Source organism: Pleurodeles waltl, chromosome 1_2 (genome assembly GCF_031143425.1).
Source record: "Pleurodeles waltl isolate 20211129_DDA chromosome 1_2, aPleWal1.hap1.20221129, whole genome shotgun sequence".
In the NCBI taxonomy this organism is placed as follows: Eukaryota; Metazoa; Chordata; class Amphibia; order Caudata; family Salamandridae; genus Pleurodeles; species Pleurodeles waltl.
Genome location: NC_090437.1, coordinates 405,338,592 through 405,359,294, shown reverse-complemented (window position 1 = coordinate 405,359,294; position 20,703 = coordinate 405,338,592). Strand labels below are relative to the sequence as shown.

At 43.9% G+C, this 20,703-nt stretch overlaps 1 protein-coding gene across 2 annotated transcripts in view; it reads left to right on the top strand.

Annotated features, from left to right (window-relative positions):
• Window positions 1–20,703, top strand: part of RIC1 (RIC1 homolog, RAB6A GEF complex partner 1) — a 673,031-nt gene that overhangs the window by 120,009 nt on the left and 532,319 nt on the right. The window lies entirely within an intron of this gene.

The window sequence follows — 20,703 nt, the reverse complement described above, 5'->3', positions numbered from 1 at the left end:
CCTTCCAAATATGTTGGTCCCTTCCATTTTACCTGGTGGGATGACTTGCTAGTGGAAAGTGTTTGTTGTCAAAGTTCAGTGACATGAGTCACAGAGCTCCTCGAAAATAACAAAAATTACAGTCTTTGTCACTGAATCCAGACAACTCGCTCATGTTGGAACAGTAAACCTCATCTTTTAATTTTTTAGAGGAGGTAAGCTCTAGACTTACCAGAGGCATCGCTCATCATAGTTTTTGTGGCCTCCTTTATGTAATTCCATTGGATCCCCAGTGAGTCACTGAGGGTAAGCCTTTTTCTCAAGTGGTTGTGTATGTGGTCACAGTCCTTCATTTGGCATGGATCCTGTTATCACATTTTGTAGGTGGGTATTCCCACACTGAGAGACCCAGATGCTGTGTTTCCTCTGCTCTCTGATTCTCAGAACAGTCTGCTTGGTGCGAATACATTTGGTGCCCGCATCATTGTGGCTCTCTTGTTTCATAACCTTGCACCAAAAATCACCACTTAGCCAAGCATCAGTAGATCGCAGCCACCACCCCATCTTCTGTACAATCTAGGGGAACAGGTACACCAGTTTCAACCATAGCAAAAAAACTGTTCAGCCCCACCAAAGTTATATTTTACATGTAATGCTGTTTCTTCCTTTTGATATACTTTTGTAGATTTCTACATTGTGTAGTTCTTTGCTCCTATAGTGGAGACAGGTGGTTTCATCACTAGGAATGGATTTTCATGAAATATTGGGGCCTATCACCGCCATCAGTGCTTATAGTCCTGGTGGTCTTGTTGGAAAGATCGGCAATGCAATGCTGCTCTTACCGTAGATTTTGGGATCGTATATAGATGGATATTGTGTTATGTTTATGCAGTTAACAAATGCAGCGCCATTTTTATTTAAATTATTTTATTGATTCTGCACAGTAGTAATTCATGGAGAACGGTGAACTTTGAATCTGGTCTGTATCAATAGTCCTGGAATAAAGCAAGTAAGTAAGACGGTCTCCTGAGTAGGTGAAAACTTTTCATTTTGCAACATAAATTGACCAGAAAAGTACCTAAGAAGCCAAGTTTGTTCTTTAACTTTGAATTATCTCTGCGTGAAGTTTGAAAGAGCCTCATAATCGTTTAAAGTATTTAAACCACCTTCTTCACTATTAGTACTACCTTTCATCACGCCATCTTATCTTTTAGAAATAGATTAGCTGGCACAGATACAAGAAAATTGACCAGGGAAATTACACTTTTGCATCATGCAATGCATTTCCCCATGAGACCATGAATTACACAACACAAAAAGAGAACAAGCTTCCTACTATGTAATGTTTGTGCCATTTGTGTCTGTTTACTATATTTAGGAGGAAAACCTGTTGCTTCTCTACAATACCAATTGTTTTTTAAGAAGAACAAGATTCTGACCTGTTGCAGGCTCGTACTAGGTAAAACATGATAGCGGATGACCTTGATGAACGTGTGACTATAAGGACCTCCCTCCCGCCGGGCAGTGCTTAATTTGTAAATAAAAACGTGCCGGTGCCCAAAGCCCTCCACTTAAATACACGGCTGCTGCATTTAAATGTGCCAGCACGGAATACCGAGGCAGTGTAATTCTGAAGCCACCTCGGGCCTCTTCAATCTATTTAAAGCCACTCCCTGCCCATTCAGCTCACTCTGGCAGCTTTTTGCTTTTTACATTTGTGACGCTTTTTCGTTTTTCTCTTCCTCCGTATCTCCCATATGTGTCTTTCGCTGTAGCAAACGTTTGAGGCAGAAGAATAAGTGCCGGCCCTAAAAAAAAAAGTACCGGTGCTCAGCAACGGAAACAATAAGCACAAATTAAGCACTGCCGCCGGGTCCATGTTCCCTGACTTGGTAGCAACACCAGTACAAGAATTCTGGGCAAAATTGTAAGTTAAGGAAAAAACCCATACATGCATGTCCTAGTGTTTGTGTGTTCACAATTGAGGGTGTTGCTGACCCTTTACGCTATGGTCCTGGAGAAAGTCAGAGAGACTCCATGAGCACACTTTATTGTCTGAAACATGTTGACCGAACCGTAGGATGTGAAAGATCAATTAAGTTCTCACGTCACATCTACCTTTGTTTTTAACCCTACCCCAGCGGTCCGGCATTACATTTTACTTCTTTAGGTGGATACCCTGGAGGTATTTTTAGATTCTTCACTCACATATTCACTTCACCAACAATAAACAACCAGCTCCACTGTAATCAGGCGTTGTAGCACACCTGGGATACATTTGGCATCCCAGGTGGGAACCACATGATGAAGCATGCCACCAACCAGGTTGATGGGTGAGGGTTCTTCTTAAAGAACGATTGGTTTTATAGAGAAGCAACAGCTTTTCCTCCCAAATATAGTAAAGAGACATGGATGGCTCATAAATGACATAGTAGGAAGTTAATTCTCTTTTTTTAATTGTGTTTTATGGTACAAGGGAAGAGGAACACGTTCACTTTTTTCACTGTCCTTGTTTATAGCTGCATAAATTATACCTCAAATATTATCTTGACATATTTTCCAAATGCATACATTTTGATTTCAACCATCTGCGTATTGTCTTCTGAAAATAAGCAATGTATCCTAAGATCCATCTTTTCAGTTTTAGTATAGAAATGCATGTGCCCAAATATCTGGCCCTCTTCTGAATATATACTCATTTTACCCCAGCACAGCGTTTTCACTTTTTATAAGTCCACTAGTTAAATTTACTTCTGCCCCATATTGGCAGACAGCTAGTCATTCTTTCCATGTTCGGAATTTAATGAAATTTTGTCAGCATTTTCTGCAATGAACAGCTTAATGTTAATTCGCACATGCCTGAGTGCCATACTGCTATTAAAAGAATTAATATCTTGTGCCAGGAGTACCCATTGTATACCCAGAAAAATCATGCCCATCAATGTCATTTTATTCCGAGCAATGCACTATATAATTCCTGTGTTTTGCTCAGGCAAGAACTCCATGATTTGGTGCTAGTTGATGTGGCATTCTGCCCAGAAGCCCTGACCTCATCACATGCGCTTTGTAGATGAGTCCACCACGACCCCTCTCTCTTTTACCCCTCCCACTTTTGCAACTCCCCTTTTTTCCACCTGCCTCCCCTCTCATTTCCCCCTCCCAATCCTGGTCTCTCGTTTTCACTCTGAATGTCTCTCTCCTGACTAGAAGGGCCCGTGAAACTTAACCACTTACACACATTCAAGCTTAGGACAGGGTTTGACTGCAGTCATTAATTTGAGGCAGTGGTGAGGGACTGGCGAGCTGATTGTATTGCTGCTTTGTGCATGCCTGCATCTCACATTAAACCCTTATTGGCTGAACATTCAATAGGGTTACCTATTCATTGGAGCTGGCAAGGATCTGTGTCATTTCTGTATTTGTTGCCTGGTCTTGGAATTAGTTTGGTAGTGACCATCACACACTTTGTATATGATTCGAAGAAGAGATATAAAATGTCAAGGAAGAGACATAAAATGCCACACTCTCGCAACCTCACCAACCACGGCCTCAGACAACTCGTCAACACACCAACCCACATCGCTGGCCACTTGCTTGACCCCATCTTCTCCTCAAGCGCTCACGTCACCTTCAACCATACCACCGTACTCCACTGGACCGACCACCACTGCATCCATTTCACTTACAAGAAACATACCGAGCACCATCGCACCCAACCGCCACCCCGCCGATGCTGGAGCAAAGTTACAGAAGACCAGCTTACCAACACCCTCGCCCAGAACCCACCCCCAACCCCACCGACCCAGACTCCGCCGCCCACAACCTCACTGTGGATCAACGATTGCGCCAACACCCTCGCACCACTCAAGAAACCCACCGACAGCCAAACCAGAAAAAAAGCCACCTGGTTCAGCTCCTAAACTCCAAACGCGACTGCCGGAAGCTAAAAAAGGAATGGCTCCTCAAACGCACACCCGACAGCCTTACAGCCCACAAGGACGTCACCCGCAATCACCACCAACTCATCAGACAAGCCAAACGAACCCACTTCAAAGACCGCCTGGACAACAACGCACACGACAGTAAAGAGCTCTTCAGCATCGTGAAAGAACTCTCCAACCCCAGCGCCAACATCAACGACATCCCTCCATCCCAAGAACTCTGCAACGCACTGTCCACCTTTTTCCACCGGAAGATCACCGACATCCACGACAGCTTCAACGCCACTCCCACGCCAGACCCCACCTGCACAAACCACCTGACGTCCTGGACCAACGTCGACCGACACAGAGACACGCAAGATCATGAACTCCATCCACTCAGGATCTCCGTCAGACCCCTGCCCCCACCACGTATACAACAAAGCCGGCTCCACCATCGCCCCCCAACTACGGAAGGTCATCAACATCTCCTTCGAAACAGCGACATTCCCGGAAAGATGGAAACACGCCGAAATCCGCGCCCTTCTCAAGAAGCCCAAAGCAGACTCCAACGACCTCAAGAACTTCCGACCCATCTCTCTACTCCCTTTCCCAGTGAAGGTGATTGAAAAAATCGGCAACACACAACTAACCAGCCACCTCGAAGACAACGACATCCTGGACCCCTCCCAGTCTGGCTTCAGACTAAACCAAAGCACTGAGACCGCCCTTCTCGCCGCCACAGACGACATCAGACGCCAAATGGACAACGGCGAAACATCAGCCCTCATCCTCCTGGATCTATCTGCCGCCTTCGACAGTCTGCCACCGCACCCTGAAATCACGCCTCCATGAAATCGGAATTCAAGGAAAAGCCCTAGACTGGCTCATCTCATTCCTCTCCGGCAGAACCCAGATAGTCCGCCTCCCCCCTTCCGCTCCGAAGCCACTGACGACATCTGCGGCATCCCCCGAGGCTCATCCCTCAGCCCGATGCTGTTCAACATCTACATGGCCCCCCTCGCACAAGTGGCCCGACAACACAACCTCAACATTCTCACCTACGCCGACGACACCCAGCTCATCCTTTCACTCACCAAAGACCAGCGCACCACCAAAGCCAACCTCCACGAGGGAATGAAATCCATCGCCGAATGGATGAGAAGCAGCCGTCTGAAACTAAACTCGGACAAGACGGAGGTCCTCATCCTCGGACCCACCCCCGCCGCCTGGGACGACTCCTGGTGGCCTACTGCACTAGGAACCCCACCGACACAGACTGACCACGCTTGCAACCTGGGCTTCATCCTCGACTCCTCCCTCACCTTGTCTAAACAGATTAACGCAGTTTCCTCCTCCTGCTACAACACACTCCGCGTGCTCCCTAGAATCTACAAGTGGATCCCGTCGGAAACCAGAAGAACTGTGACACAGGCCCTCGTCAGCAGCAGACTGGACTACGGCAACGCACTCTACACAGGCATCCCAGCAAAAGACCTACTACGCCTCCACGCATCCAAAACGCCTCTGCCCGGCTGATCCTCAACGTACCCCGCCACAGCCACATCTCCCACCACCTGAGAAACCTTCACTGGCTCCCCGTGGACAAGAGGATCACTTTCAAGCTTCTTACCCACGCTCACAAAGCACTCCACGACACCGGACCAGCCTACCTGAACAACAGGCTCAGCTTCTACACCCCCACCCGTCAGCTCTGCTCCACTAACCTCGCCCTCGCCATCGTTACCCGCATCCGAAGAAAGACCTCCGGCAGCAGATCCTTCTCATACCTCGCTGCCAAAACTTGGAACACCCTCCCCACCAACCTACGACAGACTCAAGACCTACTCTCCTTCAGAAGACTCCTCAAGACCTGGCTCTTCGATCAGTAACAGTACACCCCTCTCCCCCCTGCGCCTTGAAACCCTCATGGGTACGTACAGCGCTTTATAAATCCAGTGATTGATTGATTGAGTGCAGCAACACAATTATCTCTGGACCTCTCACCTTTCTCATCCTTCCCCTTGTGCCTCATATAAACCAAGATGTCCTTGTGAAGGAGTCACAAGTGTTGATAGGTCCATGAAGTGGACCGTTCCTACAGAGGACTCTTTTAATAGACAAATACATGATTCCCTGCTGTCTTCATCGTGTGGCTAAATAATAGTGTGCACACTTTGAGCCAAGTCATCTTACATTTGACTCCGTACTGGTCTTGCCAAAAGCCTCTGTCCGTTGACGAAAGTTTAGAATCAGTTATTGATGTGGAGAAATAATATTTCATGTATTGTGTTCCTGTTTTTGTTTGGGAAGGCAAGAAGTTGCCTTCAGCAGTCGACCACATGGCTTCTTTACTTATCCAGCAGCTGAAGTATTTTTGAGATCTTTAACTATTCAGCATTTCTGTAAATGAATGCATTCTGAAGGCCCTTCCTGCAACTGGCTATCTTACATTTCGGCCATTTCTTATTGTTTAAAAAGGCCCGCAGCCAGTCAGCACAATTGTGCTTCAGCGAAGCTCTGCATCTGTTTCACACAGGGTGGAATTTTGCCAAAATGAGAAAAGCAAGCTGAAGTTTAAGATGCAGAGAAATGGAGGGTTTCAGATTTCTTTCCACTGCTGGCTTCCTGTTATTCACTAAAGTGTAGGAATGGAACAGTAACCCTTGTCCTTCATGAATCATTTAACGACTTACGTCTTTGCCTATCGAAGGTATAGCTTACCAAACTATAGCTTGGTGGGTCTCTGTTACAGCTGCGTTCTGGATACTCCTATTTAATTGTTGTTTACATAGTTATGATCTAGTTCCCTAATGGTTTCAACTGTTATGGGATCGTCTCTCTTGCTGAATAAAGAATAAGTTTAAATGCCAAATACAGGACACGCCATTCTTTGTGCATAATGCTCTGCAGTATTACTGTTGATCTTATTTGAAGTGTATCTTATTATATTTTTGGCATATTCAACTAATTTCTAAACTTTCTCTCCTGTCCTCGTCCCCTCATTTCGCATTGCCTCATAAGTCACACAAAACGTAAGCACTCCCGAAATGTTTTTAAGTTTTTAAAGTTGTCATGCTTCTAACCTCGCTTCTAACCTCAACTTTATAACATTTTTGAACTATGTAAATTACAACTCCCTACATTCAGGACTTTTTGTTATTTTGGAAAACGTTTTGCCCAGCATTCGCCAATAAGGGTTATGTTGCTGGCTATGTTGGTTTTGTACCCTGAAGACAAACGAATGCGCAATAAGCTAATGCTGCAGCGAGCCAGCTTTGCGCTGTTAATATTTTAAAATGTTCTTTCTCTCTCTCTGTTCAGCATGTAATCCCTCTGTTGTCTTAAAGACACAATAGCCCGGAGCTCTGAAACTGCTGGCGGTGACATACTTTTATCCTCTCATCGCGACCCACTGGCGTCAGCAGATAGCCCTTAGTGATATCCAGCTCTGTTCAAAGCCGTACTCTCAATAACAGAACCTAGGTAGGAAAACCAGGTGCAGCACAGGCACCTGCAGCGGCAAAGTAAGACACTGGTTAGTGTGCTACAAATACAGTCATGAAGCGCAAACCAGACCATCAAAAACTGTAGCGATATATAGTTCAGTAAACTTTGGATTATAACTAGTAATATTTTGGTGACAGCAGTATCAGCAAGCAAGTTCAAGCATGAGCACCCCACCGAGTTAATTCCAGTTTGCTGGCCAGTCTTTCACAGTGCTTGACAGGTGGTATCTGTGTAAGAGAAATGAGATATGGTAATGTTGTGCTTGGAAGCAAAGTATACTTTGAAGATGTGTTGATTGGCACGGATTATGGTCATCCCTGACAGCAGGAATACAAAGGCGCTAAAATTAAAGCATCCACAGTATAGAGGTGTTCTGTCTTTAAAGCCAGGTGTGTGTATATGTCTCTGGCAGAGAGTGGTATGTCCAAGTCCAAATGGCATATTTAAATTCTACCACCCAAAATTATTTGTACAAGCATTATATGACATGAGTTGGCTTGGCAGCAAAAGGGCATTCTGTGCTGTTCTACTAGGCATAGTGTACAACCCTGAGCCTTGAGGGATTGATCTGTTTACTTATGCCTACTACCCCTCCTAGGGTATAGGCCATTAACCAGGACTCTCCATCTGGCTCTGCCCAAGGCTTTTCTTTCAGTCTGACTCCAGGTGCAATCCATCTCTTTGCAGTCCGCCTTGAGGCCTCTGTGTCAGGTGTTTCTTGCCCATGTTCTTTTCCTTTTCTCTTGAGGGTCACAGGTCAAGTCTTGTCTGGTGGTGTTTGGTGCGGGCTTGTGGCGGGTCTGACCTATCCAGCCTCAGCCTCTTTTCATGATTTCTTCATGAGCAGGAAGTTGGAAAGTCTGCGACCATAGGTCTTTGTTGCTGATGGTGTTTGGCCATTGTATTTGGAGGATTTTCCTCAGACAGTTGTTGATGAAGGTCTGAACGTTTGTTGGTAGTGGTCACTGTTGCTCCCCAAGTTTGTGCTCCATACTGAAGTACTGATTTTGCGTTGGTGTTAAAAAGCTTGATCTTGATTTGCAGCTTTAGGTCCTTGGAGCACTAGATCTTCTTTAGCTGAAAGAAGGTAGCCCATGCTTGCCTTGATGATGGCATCTGTGCCACTCTGCTTGTTTTTGAGCCAGGAGGGAAGCCTCTGCATTGTCAGACCTGTGAGGCGATGCAGGATAAGAATCCCCAGCTATGCAAAATAGGTGCAGTGTGCTGACCCAACAGGCGAAAAAGAGCTGTGGGCGTAGAAGAGACAGAATGGTAGGAACAGTCAGACAATTGCTCTAGTGTAGTGGTTCTTAACCTGTGGCTCAGGGACCTGTAGGAGTCTACGCGCCTACTTAGGGTGTCTGCAACTGCTTAGAAAATTGAAATAGTTTAAACAGATAAAGTGTATGTAACTAAAGAAGCAAAATGTTAAATTAAAAATGTTTAAATGTTCAGCATATCTGAAGGAATTTGCAATTGGAGAGTGATTCGTGGTGCCAGTGGAAACACTTAAAAAAATAAGATAGTGTGAACAGTGAGTAGCCACAGTTGAATTTAGAAAAGCCCCAACCTATATTAAAAAGAGCATTTTGATTTTTAAATATATGGAATTTGTGAAATAAATAAAAAATTTAATCGTTTGTGTGTTTGTTTTTTTATGAATGCGCGTTTCTTTATTTTGTGCGTTTTTTTTTTTTTTTAAAGTTCAGGTCATCCAAATTGCTTAAGTCAGAGTCCCTGACATCCTGTAATGACTTATTGGGTTTCCTCGGATTCCAATAATGATTCAGTTGGCGTCTCCGGATTCCAATAATGATTAAGTGGGGCACCACAGAAGTCAAAAGTAAAGTTAAGAACCACTGCTGTACTGCTTACAGATTCAACACGAGCTGGTAACCTGTCTCAGTAAAACGGACACTCACAGGAAAGACCAGCGTTAAACTTATAAATTTGGCCTTTGAGACAGCTTGTTAAAGGAAGAATATTATATATTATTATACATAAGAATGGAGGCTTTTTGCCATCTTCCTTTATCCATTCGTCTGTTCAGTTGCCATTCAATTTTCTTCCCTCTTACAACAGTATACAACATGGGCCAGTGGGTTAGCACACTTCAACCACTGGCTCCTATGATTGTGAGTGAATGCATTTTACTTGTGCAGTGTGCACTTTATCCATAAATAGTCCCTTCAGTGGCAGCGGTCGCAGGCTAATGTGCCCTATTAAAATCTGAATTCGTTTCTTCTTTAAAATATGTTTAGGGTTCTCTTATTTTTCTCTTTTCGAGGGCCTCACAACTTTTCCGTGATGATCACGACTTTTCATATTCGAGAGCCGCAAAAAAGATGCCAGGAGCTGCTCTGGAGCGGATTCTCGTCATGCGTTCCAAAGCTGCGCCGGCCATTTGATGCGTTGCTCTCAATGAGTAAAATAAAATACCATTCTGACAAAGAAATGTCTACCCATATATTTTCTTCTCAAAATTGTATCTTTTCAGTAATACAGACTCGGAGGAAACCAGCTCTCAGGACCGCGGTTTCATTTCATGCATATTCAGTCGTCAGTGAGACAAGTGTTTATTTAATGGCAGTGGCTGCGTACGCATTTATGTTAACACTACGTTTACGGTTCTAGTAGTCAGTACATGCTGGCTTTTGCATTCAGTGCAAGGCTTTTTGAGACTTTCTGAATCGGACGTTGAGTAGATTTTAAAAGTGGTAATGCTTTACATTTGTTAACATTGGAATACAGAAAACTGGAAACAAAACGAACATTTTGCTGGACTGCTTTAGTATAAAGAGCTTTAACCATTCTTTAAGTCGGTTGCGGTAAAAATGTTTCCCACACCGCGGCCATGGAGATGTTTTTTTACTGTTTTATTTTATTTTATACACCCAGCTCATAAGATCAAAATGCACTGGTTTTCCAGACAGTACCAGTGCCTGATTGATTGGGTTCATTTCTATGGGAAATAGAAATGCAGAGTGTTGGACCTGGCCCTTGTGGCATGTTCACCCCCTGACTTTTTCCCTAATTCCTCCTATTTTTTCTGACCTCTCGCTGTTGGCTCTATGACTCTGAGCACCATATCACTGCACCACAAGTGCAGGTGCTCTCCCATCTAAAGTTGGTATGGTTGGCTTATACCTAATTGGCAAATTTAATTTACTTATAAGTCCCTTGTAAAGTGGTATCCCCATACCCAGGGCCTGTAAATGAAATGCTTCTAGTGGGCCTGCAGCGCTGCTTGCGCCACCCACTGAAGTAGCCTTTCAAACCTGTCTCAGGCTTGCTAGCGCAGGGCCTGTGTGTGCAGTTTTCTGCCACAGGGACCTGGAATCCAAATTTACTTGCCAGGCCCACAACTCCCCTTTTACTACATGTAAGTCGCCCCTAAGGTACGCCCTAGCTAGCCCTATGGGCAGGGTGCTATGTATGTAGAAGGCAGGACATGTGCCAGGGTGCGTGGCCTGTCCTGGTAGTGGCAAACAGCCTGACTTGGTGTCTCACTGCTGTGAGTGCTGCCTTCTCATAGGATCTCATTAGAAATGCCCTGCTTTATATGTAGGGGGTATTGTCTGATCTATGAGGGGTAGCCATAGGCATGTTTGGTATGGTTGTAATGGTGGTAAAAAATGCTGCTTACTGGTGTAAGTGTATTTTTTATTACTATTACAGAAATGCCACTTCTAGAAAGTGAGCATTTCTCTGTGCTTATGAATGGTGTTTTGCAGCTTGACTCCAATCCACATCTGGGCAGATAGACAGTTGGGCTTTGTGCATACTTTTCAGACAGCCTGAACACAGGGAGGGTGGAGGTGTCACAGAGGTGCATCTGCATACTGAATAGTCTTCCTGGGTTGAGAGAAGGGAGAGGCGGGGCACACCTGCATTTGTAAAGGCTGTGCCCTGGCCTCACACAGTAGGGCCGTTTTCCCCCAACTGATGTTTAGAGGCTGTGCTGGAGGAGAGAGGGGCACTCCCAGAACCAGTTGTAACTAGTTGGAACCTCCTCCCCCCTTCCTTTGTAACACACTGTAAAAATTTGTGTAAGTACAGAGGAATTATCCCCACAATTTGGAAACACTGGAGACATTTTGGAACTGGACACAGAATGTTGGAAGGACTCACCAGGAACTGCCTGCATTCCCCTTGCGCTGGCCTGCTGCTGGGCACTACCCTCTGTGCTCTTTTTTCATTAACTTTGTTCCCCAGGGGCAGGGTGCTGTGGCCTGACCCTTGCACTTCCATAAAGCGTGAGGAGTACTTCATCTTATCTATCGCCCGGAGGGCTCTTCGTTGTGCTTATTTTGAGCGCTCTGCATAATTATCCCCAGCGCTGTGGGAGCGCTTTCCTCACATATCTCTGGCACTTTCCTAGCGCTCCTGCTGCCGTGGGAATCACTGCCGCGACCCAGGCGCTACATATTTCAGTCGTGCTGAAGATTTGCTGTATTTGGTGCCCCCGGGCACGAGGAGGAGAAGGAGGAAAGGAGTGCGGTGGTGAGGTGCCGCCGGGGGACTGAGGCGATGTACGAAGTGCCCTGGGGCACAAGCAGGCCACCATTCCTAGTGCTGTTGCGGCTGAGCGCCGACAAAGAGGAAAAGTGCAGCCAAGGACCGTGGCTACCTGGAGGATCGGGCCGGATTGCGAGCAGGAGCCGCTGCCAGTGCGGTGCAGGCAGCGAAACCTGGAAGGTGCAAAAGCACCAGTTTGGCTGGCGGACTGGGGAGGGAAACCTCACCGGAGGTTCCCCAGCCGCCGAGCCTCTCTCCCTTTGCCTTCCCCCTGGGCTTTTTCAGTTGGGGGAAGGCGACCCCTTCCTTTTGCACTGATCATTGTGGGTTGCTGTATTCCCCCCCCCCCCCCCCCCCCCCCCCACACCCACACCCGTGTTGGAGGACCGGTTGAGGCCCAGGGGGGCCCCAGAGAATGCGGTCCCCAGGAGGGGCCTGATTTTAATATCATCGTGAAGGGCGGGCCCCCTAGTGTTTTTTGGGGCATTGTTGTGCCCCCCCCCCCTTGTGGAAGGGCCAGTGGAGGCCTGGGGGGGGGGAGGTCCCAGAGATTGCGGGCCCCACGAGGTGCCCGTCATAAATCCAGAGGGGGTGCGTGTTGACCCCCCTCCTCCCCCAAATCACCGGAGGGCCCCCGTTTTGCGCAGTGGAGCGCCGGGGGTCCCTTTTGATCTTTTCATGCCACTGGAGGTGCCTTACCATGGAAACCAGGTACTTTTAAAGGACAATAAATATGTCATAGGTTCTTTATATAGATATTTTTGATTTATATGTTGTCTATTTTTATGATGTAATACATATATGTACTAATGTTCCTTTTATGGGCATGACATGCTAATATGTTTTCTTGACTTGCCATGTGTTTTATAATACTCTTGGTACAGGCATTTATGATACTTAAATGACAAGCGCTTTTATTTAGTAATGTGATTCCTGACTACTGCCTGTGTTTTATAATACTAAGTAACCTGTGTATTATATGTGACTACTGCTAGTTCTGCTGGTTAACTGATGTGTAACGTTCTGACAACTGTTAAGGTAGCAGGATATTGCTGACGATGCTTGGTCTAATAATTGCGTTGTGACATACAATACAGTATATTTTCATATAACCTGGTGTTGTGTTTCCGTTGTGGTGGGGTTAGTGCATCACATGTGTTGTGCAAACGCTTTACACATTGCCTCTGAGTTAGGCCTGACTGCTCGTGCCATGCTACCAACGGGGTTAGCAGGGGTTATCTTGGACATGTAACTCCCTTGCCCTGACTACAGTGCGTGAGTCCTGCCTGGCCTAGGTGCATACCCTAGCCAACCAGAAACCCCATTTCTAACACAGAGCATAAGTGCTTATGGTAGGGAAATGTACGCAGCTATTGTTTTCTCGTAAGCAAATCTTGTTCACTTGTGTAGAAGGAAGTGAAAACAAAGAAATGTAAACTTATTTTACTGGCGTTTCTAGCATTGCTTTGGACTTCTATGATGTAAATTGTTTGCCTTTTCTGCAAAAGGACGGCGTTATTGCTTTTTCATAAAATGTAATGTAGTGCATAGTATTTCCTCTCGATTCCGTGTCCTTTTATATTGTTTATTCGTATTTGTGTGTTTAAATTATGTCTTCAATTTATAGTAATTCAAAGCACATAGTACTTATTACATGAATGAGAATCATATTTTTCCACGTGTATTAAATCTACAAAAGCTTTCTGTGCCTGTTTTAAGTATGCCTGCCTGCAAGTGATCTGCTCTATTACAATTAAAGTTATATACAATGTTTTATTTTTAAAGTAAATGTTTTAATTGCAAGCATATGGCTCTCACTTTTAAGCAGCGTGTTTTTTTTTTTTTTTTTTTAACTTTTAACTTCTGTGGCGTATGCTTGCAATAAAACATAAAGCTAAACAACAATATATACCCTTGCACTTGCAAAGGCCCGACCTCCTGCTTTGCCGGAGGTTTCATGTGATTTTTCTCAGTTTGACAATATAAAGCTGCACGTGTCCTCTTAGACTAAATAAAAAAGCCCCTTTTGTGCAGTTAAGAAAAGGAAACATTTACCCTTCAATCTCTGGGACTCCAGGCCTAGTTTAGTGCCTTCAGCAGTTGAATGAACCACTCTTGGAAGACCCTGTGCTCAAGGGCCTCCTTTTATGTGATTATTTGGAAGGAGGGGCCTATCAAATGGTCCATTAGTTCTCCTTGCAGGAGCCCATTGATCACATCTTTATCTTGTTGGTGATAATCCGAACAAAGCGTTTGCAAGCTAATCTGCACTGGTTTGCTGCCTTATAGCCCTCGAAAGAACACACTAATTCATGTCCAAAGTACTTTTTAGTCTGGTTTTGGCTATGCAGACTCTCGGAAATTGTACAGCCAATTTGAAGAGGCCTCTGAAACTGGGTAGGGATGGGAATCTCAGTAATTTGCATTTAAAGTGGGTGTGATATGGAGGTGGCTTTTATGTAGGCTGTGAATTATGTGACATGGGATTTCTTAAATAGGAAACGTTCTTCATCTACTGCACTTTGTATCCAGTTGTGGAAATTACCTTTTAGCTATGTTGCCATTATAGAAGAAACGGACATGCGTTCCTACCTATATTTTTCTTTCTTCTGTCGTTCTATTTTCTGCTGTTTCTTCATCCATATCACTGCTACATTTGCCCGCCTCTTAGAATTACACACACATTCTAAGGCAAACGATGCTTCTTAAATTACAACTATTTAATGGAGAAGCAGACCGTTTATGGTGCTGATAGTATACAATGCAATGTATTATCTCTACAGACACTGGTCTGTGAGCAGTGTATTTAGCAATATTTTGTTGGGTGTCATTTTAAGCATGTAAAATTGTAGCAAAATGAAAAGCCTACATTCACACCTCGCAGATGCTGCTCGGTGAGTGTAGTTGGGTCGATTCAGAGATCTACACTTGACCATATGCTAACCCCCAAATTATAAAGTCATGTGTGGCAATCTCCTCGATATTCCTAATGGGTATAAAAAAGTGAAAGTCTTCACTTTTAAATTTTTAATGTTAAAGTCGCTTTCTTGAATGAGATAAATGTGTGAAATATTATACATTTGTATTTTTACATACTGGCTTGTATTTTATTTGTCCCCTTTTTTTGGGTGCCATACTGTTATGTTTTACTGTCTCATGTTTAATAATGGTACGGGGCTTCCCATAAAAAGAGCGTTTTACGTTTTGGAAAACAGAAAACAAAGTAGACGGAAGGCCATTCCCATAAGTATGCCAGCCTTTTCTGTCCCTTGCATTGTATTTCTTCCCATCCCTCACTTGCACCATACTTTCCTGTTCCTGGCAGCCGCACCCTTGTCTGACTTAGTAACAACAGCCCTGTCTGCCCTGTCTGCACCAGCTTTGTGGATGATGGGTAAGAAGGGAAATGAAGACCCATGCCTTTTCACATTTGATGTTATGTTATGGCTCAGCGATGCCACTACTTGTATTGCATGAAAATGGGTCAGTGGTAGGCAAGCCTAAAAATTAACAGGTAGAGCTGAGCTAGATCTCAGCCAAGGATCTGGCTTGCCTGTAAGAGCTAGTGCACTAACTGAGCCATTGAAACGTTTCACCTCAGTACATCAGGTTATATCGCTGAGCGTAAAGTAATTAATTAAAAGTAATTAATTAAAAGTGATATATTTGAAACATGAACTTAAAGACATTGCTTCCCTGTCGCAAATGCCATTAATGAACTGAGACTAGCCACTTGTCACGTGCACCTGTATGTGCGCTATAATCTTATTATATATGGAGCAACATTATTTTCTATTAATCACATGCAGTTTTTGCACATCATACATCCTAAATTAGACATACTTCAAGGTGCTGTTATGTGCAGTAATGAAGAAAAAAAAGGAGGCATGTGAAATACGGTTTATCTATGACCGCACAGTTTGTGTCCAGTATGTAAGCTAGAATTGATCCCAGTTTTTCTGGTTTCACATTGTGAACTTCATCCACTTCATGGGTGTGTCTCACTCTGTCTCTGACATTTTACATCAAATGTTAATGCTCAGTGTTAAGTCTTGGCGCATGGAGTTAGAATATGGGTGATGGGCAGAAGCTACATCAAACCTCTGCTCGTTAAGAGGACCTTGAGCAGAGCCCAGACAAGTCACTCGAGTCATAAGTCGCTCGCTTACCTTTGGCCATAGGGCAAAGTGTCATTTATGTTTGTTCTACCAAAGAGTATGTACATTATGTTGTATGTATGACACACTGGCGTACGTTTGGCGTAGTGTGTTATTCATTTGTGTAATGTTAGTCAGTGCTTCACAGTGTTGAAACAACAGTCAAACACAAGATGTCAAAAAGGTGTCTTGTTTTCTTTCCTGTATTGATGGCTTTGCAAGGCGCTGACATATGCAGGCAGAATTGATGTTCATTTAAACAGCAAATTTTGTTCATATTGTTGCAGAGATCCTGAGTGCTTTCAACTGCCCTGTATATTATCTAGAGAAAGGGACCTTGTATCTGCTGAACACGATATTGAACATAATATTGAAGGGTTGGATCCTGTCATTCCAGGACTTCAGAGCGCAACTTCACACAATGCCAGATCTCCTCTATACCAGTTGCTGGTATTCCCTCTAACTCCTCTGCTGGCCAACCTTTGAACACTTATACACAAAAACTTGATTTCACGTTACGGAATAAAAGAACAATTTCTTAAACAAAACAGGCCTTCTCCCGATCACACAGGAATACACTGGGTTTCGCACACAATCAAACCTACTCGTGCTCATTAGAGTTGCAAAGTGATGTGGGTTTGCATATGCCCCATCCATGAACATCTTCCTGCGAGTAGTCAAATGTAGGTTGAATGTTTCATACTTTGTGCTGTTTTTTTTACTTCAAGTTTTGAAATTTGTTTTCCTAGCTCTCTGATTTAACCAATTACCGCCAGCTCTTTCCAAAGAAATATTTATAATCTAGGCAGTTTTTACCACCAATTACCTCAGAAGCTACTCGGTGTTCTTCAGTTACCTCTGAGTCGCCCCTGAGTAGCTCAACCTGATAAAACCAAAGCTTTTGTTTCAGTTTCGTGCGTTTTATACATTGAAAAGGATGTATTTAAAAGTAAAATGTGTGTATTTTCAGAATTGATAAGCTGATTCTTGCAGAAAAATATATTTAAAGTTGACATTGATATAATTCTTGCTGCGTTAGGTAGTACTATGACCAATGTTCTTTCCTAGGTGCCAAGGGCCATTGCATATATGACAGCTATGTAGATGCGTTTAAAATTATACAGCTATTTTTTCCTGATTGCTGGTGACCTCGCCTTATGCATCGAGGTGGTTACTACTAGAAATCTTAAATTCAGTGTGCATTCATGGATTCTTGTCTTAAGCGGTCAGTGTAGTAACCCTGAAAATTTGTGTTAGTAGTTCAAGATGATTTTTTAAAATAAAAGTATCTCTTATTCTAGAAAACGTTGCAGTTCTCAATTTTATAGACTACCACAGTAGCATTTACCCTCGATTAGTGCTCTACTAATCCAAACTTGAGCCGAGATTGCATGAAACAAGATCTAGTTAGCCCTGTCAGGGTGACAGCAACAGACATTATAGATAATTACCAGTGAAGTATCCTGGTGTACCAGCAAAGGATCTTGTTTGTGCCACATTTTAAAAGGTTCTGTGACCAACAGTAGCCAATGCTATGTTTTTGCGCTCAGGATTAGTAGCCAATCTGAGGAGAGAAATTGCACTACATTTAATGTTTATTTCTTCCTCTTTGCTTAAGAGAACTTTGCAGGACCGGTGAAAATGCATGTTTCAGAGCTCAAAAAGATCCAGATAATGGCCTATTTTTTTCAATTGGTATGGATGTGTAATTAACTAGTATTGCAAAGGCAAGATGTCTAGCATTTTGGTAGGGAAAGTTTTTGCTAATAGTTGGGTGACCTTGTATGTTCTACCTCCAGCTGTCCTAAAATTTTTTTTCCCATAATGCACCCTGTGTACCCATGCATCTTTAACATGTGAAAAATATTATTTAACTTTGAAAAGCTATGGACCCCATGAGTAGTCCTCGCTGACCCCCAAGGATCCTTGGATCACAGGTTAAGAACTACAGGGTAAGGCATCCAAACAGCATGTCTTAAACAAAAAAACAATTAATAAACGTTTACAATATTGTTGTGACCGCTAAATACATGCATCAAAAAACAACACATTAGTTCTCACTTATAAGCTGTGTGTCATGTTGTATGTGGTCAAACAAACTACTTTATACTCCATTACCAAAATCTAATGGTATAAAAAAAATGAGGCAATGTAACTACCCATGAAACGCTATGACCCTGTGCCACAAACCAGCCAAGCAATGGCAAACCATTAAAAACACCCACAAGCTAGTGGTTGAATGCGCTGACTTAACCCCTTCTCTGCCAGGCCTTTTCCCCCTCAGGTGGCAGGCCTTTTTTTGGCTATTTGGGGCAGTTCGCGCTTAGGCCCTCATAACATTTTGTCCACATAAGCTACCCACGCCAAATTTGTGTCTTTTTTTTCCAACATCCCAGGGATTTTAGAGGTACCCAGACTTTGTGGGTTCCCCTGAAGGAGACCAAGAAATTAACCAAAATACAGCGAAAATTTCGTTTTTCAAAAAGAAATATGGGAAAAAAGGGCTGCAGAAGAAGGCTTGTGTTTTTTTCCCCTGAAAATGACATCAACAAAGGGTTTGCAGTGCTAAAATCACCATCTTCCCAGCTTTCAGGAACAGGCAGACTTGAATCAGAAAATCCAATTTTTCAACACAATTTTGGCATTTTACTGGGACATACCCCATTTTTACAATTTTTTTGTGCTTTCAGCCTCCTTCCACTTAGTGACAGAAATGGGTGTGAAACCAATGCTGGATCCCAGGAAGCTAAACATTTCTGAAAAGTAGACAAAATTCTGAATTCAGCAAGGGGTAATTTGTGTAGATCCTACAAGTGTTTCTTTCAGAAAATTAACAGCTGAAATAAAAATAAATATTGAAATTGAGGTGAAAAAAACAGCCATTTTTCAGCATGTTTTACTCTGTAATTTTTTCCTGCAATGTCAGATTTTTGAAAGCAATATATTGTTACGTCTGCTGGACTCTTGTGGTTGCAGGGATATGTACGGCTTGTAGGTTCATCAAGAACCCTAGGTACCCAGAGCCAATAAATGAGCTGCACCTTGCAGTGGGTTTTCATTCTATACGGGTATACAGCAATTAATTTGCTGAAAATATAAAAAGTGAAAAATAGGTATCAAGAAAACCTTTTTGTTTCCAAAATGGGCACAAGATAAGGTGATGAGAAGCAGTGGTTATTTGCATATCTCTGAATTCCGGGGTGCCCCTACTAGCATGTGAATTACAGGGCATTTCTCAAATAGACGTCTTTTTTACACACTGTCTTATATTTCGAAGGAAAAAATGTAGAGAAAGACAAGGGGCAAGAACACCTGTTTTGCTATTCTGTGTTCCCCCAAGTCTCCCGATTAAAAATTGTACCTCACTTCCGTGGGTAGGCCTAGTGCTCACGACAGGAAACACAACATGGACAAATCACATTTTTACATTGAAATCTGACTGACATGTTTTTTGCAAACTGCCTAGCTGTAGATTGGGGCCTCTAGCTCAGCCAGCACCTAGGGCAGGGTTCTACAAAGTCGGTTTTGGAGAGCCGGGTCCATGCCAGATTTTTAGCATATCCACATATAGAAAAATGTAGATTTCTGAAAAATCTGTTTTCTAAATGTGAATATGCTAAAAATCTGGCATGGACCTGGCTCTCCAGGGCCGACTTTGCAGAACCCTGACCTAGGGAAACCTAGCAAACCTGTGCATTTTTGACAACTAGACACCTAGGGGAATCCAAGATGAGGTGACTTGTGGGGCTCTGACAAGGTTCTGTTACCCAGAATCCTTTGCAAACCTCAAAATTTGGCCCAAAAACACTTTTTCCACTCATTTTCGGTGACAGAAAGTTCTGGAATCTGAGAGGAGCCACAAATTTCCTTCCACCCAGCATTCCCCCAAGTCTCCTGATAAAAATGGTACCTCACTTGTGTGGTTAGGCCTAGTGCTCGCAAAATGACTTAAAAATAATTTGGCCCCCCGGGGAGTGACCCTTGCCTAAGGGGTCTCTCCCCACATATAAAAAAAATAAAAATGTATCCCTGGTGTCTAGGTGTTTTCTGCCCCCATATTAGTCCGATCTGCCCTCCTTGGGGGGGGTGGATGGGGTGAGAAATGGCCTAAAAATTATTTGCCCCCCCTGGGGAGCGGTCCTTGCCCAACAGGCTTGCTCCCCTTATGCATAAGTGTAATTATCAACAAAAATTCCCTGGTGTCTAGTGGTTTCTGCCCCCCTCCCCTAATTATATTAGACCGATTTGCCCCCAGGGGCGCAGAAATGGCCTAAAAATAATTTGGCCCTCCGGGGAGTGACCTTGCCTAAGGGGTCGCTCCCCACACATAAATGGAAAAAAAAAAAAAAAAAGAAAGAAATTATCCCTGGTGTCTAGGGGTTCATTATATTAGGCTGATCTGCCCTCGGGGTGGAGGGGGGGGGGTGGCCTAAAAATTATTTGCCCCCTGGGGAGCGTCCTTTGCCCAAGAGGCCGCTCCCCTCATGTCTATTTCACCCCCCCCCAAAAAAAATCCCTGGTGTCTAGTGGGCATTTCTGCTGCCCGATCGCAGAAATGCTTGCAGAGACATGAAAGGAAAGGCCATTCCTTTCCTTTCATGCCTCTGCTGGCCCCCTCC